Genomic DNA, 8374 nt, shown 5'->3' with positions numbered 1-8374 from the left:
CAACCGTGAAGGCGACTGGCACGGCCACACGAGTCGGTGCCGGGTGGCCCACACTTCGCCCGGCCGTATTTGTCTCTCCCCAGCTGTGGCGATTTATTTTGCACACCGCACCGGGCTACTCGTGTTTTCTTCTGTTTGTTAGGGCTGAGTCGATCTAGGGGGGAGTCCCAGGACCGGGTTCAAATAATCGCCCACCGTTATCGGCGACGGCGTTGAGCGGGAATCAAGCTCGGAGCCACCCGTTGGGATCGGAGCGCCGTGCGCTAACCACTCCACCACCGCTCCTCACAGCCCCACAGCCAACCCCGTGCCTCGCACTACTCCCCCTCGCCTCCCTCAACTCCCAATCATCAGTCTCTGTCGTCCCTCACCCCTCTCAGGAAGCGTGCGTTGGTCCCTTCACTCTGGGGGACTCGGTTCCCGCAGGAACACGTACTAGCCCCCACCCCATCGCCCACCTCCACGGCCCCCCCACCCCTTACCCCCACCCCACCCCCCACCTCCCCACCCCACCGCCCACCTCCACGGCCCCCCCCACCCTTTACCCCCACCCCACCCCCCACCCCCCCCACCCCATCGCCCACCTCCACGGCCCCCCCACCCCTTACCCCCACCCCCCCCACCCCACCGCCCAACCTCCACGGCCCACCCCCCACCCATCCCCCCCACCCATCCCCCCCATCCTATGAACGACGAGAGTGCTTGGAAAACCATCGTGTCAAGTGCAGTCCTCCCTCATCCTTTGTTAACCCTCGCTCGCCTCTCCTGTTTCACGTGCTATGCAGAATGGGGGCCAGTGCCCGAAACGTCGCCAATTAGATTCCCCTCACCCCCCCCCCCCCCACATTTTAAAAGGCCACGCGCACACACACACACGCGCGGCGTTTTCGTTGTTGTTGTTGTTGACGGGTGAGTTGTTGTTGTTGTTGTTCTGCTGACGACTTGGAAGGCCTCTCTCACCTTCCCCATTGGTGGACCGCACGCAAAATAACAAAGACAAAGTTCCCCCGTAGAGCCTCAACAGACTGTGAGGGCAAGTGCTGTTAGCGAGCGACACCTATGAAGGCCAGCACGGCACGCCGAGGGGGTGGGTGGCCAGCACCACTCCCGGCCGCCTTTGTCTCCCCAGCGGCGATGTTTACTAAACACCGCAACAGGTACTCATTTGAGGCTGAGCCGACCTAAGGGAGGCCCAGGACCGGTTCAGAAAATCGTCAGTGGGTGTTGGCCATGAGCGGAAATCGAACTCGGGTGGCCGGGTTCGTAGCGCAGCGCGTTGACCACTACGCGACTGCGTTCGTGCGTGCACGTGATCCAGTGGGGCGCGGTAGTGCAGTGGTGGTTGGCGCTACGCTGCGCCACGAACCTGGCGACCCGGTTCGATTCCCGCTCGCGCCCAACACCCAGTGACGATTCTCTGAACCGGTCCTGGGCCTCCCCTAGGTCGACCCAGCCTCAAGTGAGTACCTGGTGCGGTGTGTAAACATCGCCAATGGGGAGACAAAGGCGGCCGGGCGTGGTGTGGCCCACCCTCCCCTCGCGTGCCACAGTGCCGGTAGCCTTCACAAGTGCTCGCGAACGGCACTTGCCCCAACAGTCTGTAACAGGCTACACGGGGAGCTTTGTCTCGCCGCCGCGGCAGCTGGAGTTCTCCAGGGCGGCCCACGTGGTGCGGTGCAGACACCACCGATCACGGCCAGGATCGCGAGGGGCAACGCGTCTGCAAATATGAACACGAGATGATGAATTCAGATTCGAAGTTTTCGTGACTGCTGGGATCTATACTTTTTGGTTCTTTCGGTAAAGTCACGTGGGTATAAAATAAAATAAATTCTCACGACGTTTCGATTGCAACACAAGCAATCATCATCAGCAATAAAAAAAATCCCACTTCAGCAAAAACAATTATTGCTGTGGTTTTCCCACCTGGTGATGATTGCTTGTGTTGCAATCGAAACGTCGTGATTTAATTAAATTTATGTTATTTTATACCCACGTGACTTTACCGAAAGAACCAAAGAGTACTAGACGATGATTTTCGTGGTTTTTTTGTGCTTCTTCCCGAGACAGCTGCGACACAGGGAGGACGCGGGCGTGGTGGGGGGGGGGCGTCGCAGATGCCGTGCGTGCGGCACGACCGTGATCTCGTCTCCTCGGTGCGTTGGCAACAAAAAAATAAAAAACCACGATGGACGAGCAATGTGCTCGTCGGAGCAGAAAATAAATCCCAAAGAGGTTCCCCCAAGAGCGAATGTGCAGCACGGGAGCGGTGGTGGTGGTGGTGGTGGCGGTATGGGGAGTGGTGGCGCATTGGTTAGCGCACTTGGGAGCTAATTCTCAAACTCATCGCCAACATCCGTGATGAATATCTGAAGCGGTTGCCGTGTCTCTTTTAGGTCGACTCAGCCTTAAATTGCGTATCCGCTACGGTGCGTGAAGGTGAACATTGGGGAGACAAAGGCGGCCGGCCGGGCGTGGTGCTGGTCATCCACTCCCTCGTGTGCCTTGTAGTGCTGGCAGTGGTGGTGTGGTAGTGCTGGCAGTGGTGGTGGTGGTGGTGGTAGTGGTGGTAGTGGTGGTGGTAGTGGTGGTGGTAGTGGAGGTGGTAGTGCTGGCAGTGGTGGTGGTGGTGGTAGTGGTGGTAGTGGTGGTGGTAGTGGTGGTGGTAGTGGTGGCAGTCGTGGTGGTGGTAGTGGTGATGGTGGTAGTGCTGGCAGTGGTGGTGGTAGTGGTGTTGGTGGTAGTGCTGGCAGTGGTGGTGGTGGTGGTAGTGGTGGTGGTGGTAGTGCTGGCAGCGGTGGTGGTGGTGGTGGCAGCCGTGGTCGTAGTGGTGGTAGTGGTGGTGGTGGTAGTGCTGGCAGTGGTGTTGGTGGTGGTGGTGGTAGTGCTGGCAGTGGTGGTAGTGCTGGCAGTGGTGTTGGTGGTAGTGGTGGTGGTAGTGCTGGCAGTGGTGGTGGTAGTGCTGGCAGTGGTGGTGGTGACAGTCGTGGTGGTGGTGGCAGTGGTGGTGGTGGTGGCAGTGCTGGCAGTGGTGGTAGTGGTGGTAGTGGTAGTGTTGGTGGTAGTGGTGGTGGTAGTGGTGGTGGTGGTGCTGGCAGTGGGGTAGTGGTGGTGGTGGTGATGGTGGTAGTGGTGGTAGTGGTGGAGGTAGTGCTAGCAGTGGTGGTGGTAGTGGTGGTAGTGGTAGTAGTGGTGGTGGTGGTGGCAGTCGTGGTGGTGGTGGCAGTGGTGGTGGTGGTGGCAGTGGTGGTGGTGGTGGCAGTGCTGGCAGTGGTGGTAGTGATGGTGGTGGTGGTTGTGCTGGCAGTGGTGGTAGTGGTGGTAGTGGTAGTGTTGGTGGTAGTGGTGGTGGTGGTAGTGGTGGTGGTGCTGGCAGTGGTGGTAGTGGTGGTGGTGGTGCTGGTGATGGTGGTAGTGGTGGTAGTGGTGGTGGTAGTGCTGGCAGTGGTGGTGGTGGCGATAGTGGTGGTAGTGGTGGTAGTGCTGTTAGTGGTGGTGGTAGTGCTGGTAGTGGTGGTGGTAGTGCTGGCAGTGGTGGTGGTGGCAGTCGTGGTGGTGGTGGCAGTGGTGGTAGTGGTGGTGGTGGTGCTGGCAGTGGTGCTGGTAGTAGCAGTGCTGGCAGTGGTGGTAGTGGTGGTGGTAGTGATGGTGGTGGTTGTGCTGGCAGTGGTGGTAGTGGTGGTAGTGGTAGTGTTGGTGGTAGTGGTGGTGGTGGTAGTGGTGGTAGTGGTGGTGGTGCTGGCAGTGGTGGTGGTGGTGGTGATGGTGGTAGTGCTGTTAGTGGTGGTGGTAGTGATGGTGGTGGTGGTAGTCGTGGTAGTGGTGGTAGTGCTGGCAGTGGTGGTGGTAGTGGTGTTGGTAGTGGTGTTAGTGGTAGTAGTGCTATTAGTGGTGGTGGTAGTGGTGGTGGCGGTAGTGCTGTTAGTGGTGGTGGTAGTGCTGGCAGTGGTAGTGATGGTGGTAGTGATGGTGGTGGTGGTTGTGCTGGCAGTGGTGGTAGTGGTGGTAGTGGTGGTGGTTGTAGTGGTGGTAGTGCTGGCAGTGGCAGTGCTGGTAGTCGTGGTGGTGGTAGTGGTGGTAGTGCTGTTAGTGGTGGTGGTAGTGGTGGTAGTGGTGGTGGTGTTAGTGGTTGGTAGTGGTGGTAGTGCTGTTAGTGGTGGTGGTGGTGCTGGTAGTGGTGGTAGTGCTGGTAGTGCTGGTGGTGCTGGTAGTGGTGGTAGTGCTGTTAGTGGTGGTGGTAGTGCTGATAGTGGTGGTAGTGCTGGTAGTGGTGGTGGAGCTGGTAGTGGTGGTAGTGATGGTGGTGGTTGTGCTGGCAGTGGTGGTAGTAGTGGTAGTGGTGGTAGTGTTGTTGGTAGTGCTGGCAGTGGTGGTGGTAGTGGTGGTGGTAGTGCCGGTAGTGGTGGTGGTGCTGGTAGTGGTGGTAGTGCTGGTAGTGGTGGTGGTGCTGTTAGTGGTGGTGGTAGTGCTGGTGGTGGTTGGTAGTGCTGGTAGTGGTGGTAGTGCTGTTAGTGGGGGGTGGTAGTGCTGTTTAGTGGTGGTAGTGGTGGTAGTGGTGGTAGTGGTGGTGGTGGTAGTGCTGTTAGTGGTGGTGGTGGTTGGTGGTAGTGCTGTTAGTGTAGTAGTGGTGGTAGTGGTGGTGGTGGTAGTGCTCTTAGTGGTGGTGGTGGTAGTGCTGGCAGTGGTGTGGGGTGTGGTAGTGGTGGTGGTGGTAGTGGTGGTAGTGGTGGTGGTGCTGTTAGTGGTGTTAGTGGTGGTGGGAGTGCTGTTAGTGGTGGTGGTGGTAGTGGTGGTAGTGGTGGTAGTGGTGGTGGTAGTGCTGTTAGTGGTGGTGGTGGTGGTAGTGGTGGTGGTGGTAGTGCTGGCAGTGGTGGTGGTGGTGGTAGTGCTGTTAGTGGTGGTGGTGGTGGTGTAGTGCTGTTAGTGGTGGTGGTAGTGGTGGTGAGCGTGGACATCAGCAAACTGCAATGACAGAAGAAACACACCACGACACAGTTGCCCTGCACAGACTCATACAGAGCACCACGTACTCATTTGAGGCTGAGTCGACCTAGGGGAGGCCCAGGACAGGGTGGCCGCCTGCCGTGGCTCCCGAAGCGCGGTGCGCTAAGCGCTGCGCCACCCCACCGCTGGACCGCACCACCACCGCGCGCATTCGGTGCGCACGAAGTCACTATGCCTTTGAGTAACCAAACACATTCCTGCGGAGGGAGCTGGTAGGAACGTTGGGATGCTCGGTCAATGGCCAGGGTCAACGGCGGCGTGGTGTATTCCGCAAATATGGCCGACTGTGAGGGCGGGCACAAGCCGGCGTGAGTAGGTGAAACGTTGAGTTTTATAAGGGCACCACGGGGTGACCAACCCCTCCCACCCAGCCCCACCCCTCCCACCCCCACCCAGCCCCACCCTCCCCACCCAGCCCCTCCCCACTCTCCCCTCTCCACCCAGCCCCACCCGTCCCATTTTTGGATGCACGACGGACGGACGGACACAATAATCCCCTATGGGCTGGTGGAACCAGGTGGTTCCTAACAGTAAAAGAAAACATCTCACGACGCGATACGCACGCGGTGGGGCGGCGGTGGTCGCGGTTTCAGCTCTCATCGGATTCACTGTCGCCAACTCATTGAATGTCACCGCAGCGTGAACCACGTGCAATGCGGTGGGGGTTGGGTGTGGTGAGGGAATGAAATGACCGCAATAGAGGGGTTTGCGTAGGGATCACGAAAGGGTGATGGGGAGTGATGGTGAAGGAGCGGAGGGGCGAGGGGGAGGGAAGAGGAAGGGAATGGGCGATGGAAAAGAGGTGAGGAGGGAGGACTGCTTCATGTACAGGGGCAGTGTTGAGTCTATGGGCAGTGTTGAGTCTATGGGCAGTGTTGAGTCTATGGGCAGTGTTAGTCTATGGGCAGTGTTAGTCTATGGGCAGTGTTGAGTCTATGGGCAGTGTTGAGTCTATGGGCAGTATTGAGTCTCGGGCAGTGTTAGTCTATAGGCAGTGTTAGTCTATGGGTAGTGTTAGTCTGGGGCAGTGTTGAGTCTATGGGCAGTGTTAGTCTATGGGCAGTGTTGAGTCTATGGGCGGTGTTGAGTCTATGGGCAGTGTTGAGTCTATGGGCGGTGTGAGTCTATGGGGGGTTGAGTCTATGGGCAGTGTTGAGTCTATGGGCAGTGTTGAGTCTATGGGCAGTGTTAGTCTATGGGCAGTGTTAGTCTATGGGCAGTGTTAGTCTATGGGCAGTGTTGAGTCTATGGGCAGTGTTGAGTCTATGGGCAGTGTTGAGTCTATGGGCAGTGCTGAGTCTATGGGCAGTGTTGAGTCTATGGGCAGTGTTGAGTCTATGGGCAGTGTTGAGTCTATGGGCAGTGTTAGTCTATGGGCAGTGTTGAGTCTATGGGCAGTGTTAGTCTATGGGCAGTGTTAGTCTATGGGCAGTGTTGAGTCTATGGGCAGTGTTGAGTCTATGGGCAGTGTTGAGTCTATGGGCAGTGTTAGTCTATGGGCAGTGTTAGTCTATGGGCAGTGTTAGTCTATGGGCAGTGTTGAGTCTATGGGCAGTGTTGAGTCTATGGGCAGGTTGAGTCTATGGGCAGTGCTGAGTCTATGGGCAGTGTTGAGTCTGGGCAGTGTGAGTCTATGGGCAGTGTTGAGTCTATGGCAGTGTTGAGTCTATGGGTGGTGTTGAGTCTATGGGCGGTGTGTTGAGTCTAGGGCGGTGTTGAGTCTATGGGCAGTGTTGAGTCTATGGCAGTGTTGAGTCTATGGGGAGTGCTGAGTCTATGGGCAGTGTTGAGTCTATGGGCAGTGTTGAGTCTATGGGCAGTGGTTAGTATGGGCAGTGTTGAGTCTATGGGGAGTGCTGATTCTATGGACAGTGTTGAGTCTATGGGCGGTGCTGAGTCAATGGGCAGTGTTAAGTCTATGGGCAGTGTTGAGTATACGGGCAGTGCTGAGTCTATGGGCAGTGTTGAGTCTATGGTGCAGTGTTGAGTCTATGGGCAGTATTGAGTATATGGGGGTGTGAGTAGGGGTGCTGAGTCTATGGGGAGTGTTGAGTCTATGGGCGGTGTTGAGTCTATGGGCGGTGCTGAGTCTATGGGCAGTGTTAGTCTATGGGCAGTGTTGAGTCTATGGGCGTGTTGAGTCTATGGGTAGTGTTGAGTCTATGGGCAGTTTGAGTCTATGGGCGTGTTGAGTCTATGGGCGGTGTTGAGTCTATGGGCGGGTTGAGTCTATGGGCAGTGTTGAGTCTATGGGCAGTGTTGAGTCTATGGGCGGTGTTGAGTCTATGGGCGGTGTTGAGTCTATGGGCAGTGTTGAGTCTATGGGCAGTGTTGAGTCTATGGGCGGTGTTGAGTCATTGGCGGTGTTGAGTCTATGGCAGTGTTGAGTCTATGGGCAGTGCTGAGTCTATGGGCAGTGTTGAGTCTATGGGCAGTGTTGAGTCTATGGGCAGTGTTGAGTCTATGGGCAGTGCTGAGTCTATGGGCAGTGTTGAGTCTATGGGCAGTGTGAGTCTATGGGCAGTGTTGAGTCTATGGGCAGTGCTGAGTCTATGGGCAGTGTTGAGTCTATGGCAGTGTTGAGTCTATGGGCGGTGTGAGTCTATGGGCAGTGTGAGTCTATGGGCAGTGTTGAGTCTATGGTGCAGTGTTGAGTCTATGGGCAGTGTTGAGTATGGGGTGGTGTTGAGTCTATGGGCGGTGCTGAGTCTATGGGCAGGTTGAGTCTATGGGGTGTTGAGTCTATGGGGGGTGCTGAGTCTATGGGCAGTGTTGAGTCTATGGGCAGTGTTGAGTCTATGGGCAGTGTTGAGTCTATGGGTAGTGTTGAGTCTGATGTTGAGTATGGGCAGTGTTGAGTCTATGGGCAGTGTTGAGTCTATGGGCAGTGTTGAGTCTATGGGCGGTGTTGAGTCTATGGGCAGTGTTGAGTCTATGGACGGTGTTGAGTCTATGGCGGGTGCTGAGTCTATGGGCATTGTTGAGTCTACGGCAGTGTTGAGTCTGGGGCAGTGTGAGTCTAGGGCAGTGCTGAGTCTAGGGGGGTGTTGAGTATGGGCGGTGTTGAGTCTGGGCGGTGTTGAGTCTATGGGCAGTGATGAGTCTATGGGCGGTGTTGAGTCTATGGGCAGTGTTGATCTATGGGTAGTGTTGAGTCTATGGACAGTGTGAGTCTATGGGCGGTGTTGAGTCTATGGGCAGTGTTGAGTCTATGGGCGGTGTTGAGTCTATGGGCAGTGTTGAGTCTATGGCAGTGTTGAGTCTATGGGCGTGTTGAGTCTATGGGCGTGTTGAGTCTATGGGTGTTGAGTCTATGGGTAGTGTGAGTCTATGGGCGGGGTCTGAGTCTATGGCAGTGTTGAGTCTATGG

This window comes from Lethenteron reissneri, chromosome 60 (genome assembly GCF_015708825.2).
Source record: "Lethenteron reissneri isolate LAM-NWPU_2019-01 chromosome 60, ASM1570882v1, whole genome shotgun sequence".
Taxonomy (NCBI): Eukaryota; Metazoa; Chordata; class Hyperoartia; order Petromyzontiformes; family Petromyzontidae; genus Lethenteron; species Lethenteron reissneri.
The sequence above is the reverse complement of the archived record's forward strand: the minus strand, read 5'-3'. Positions refer to the sequence as shown.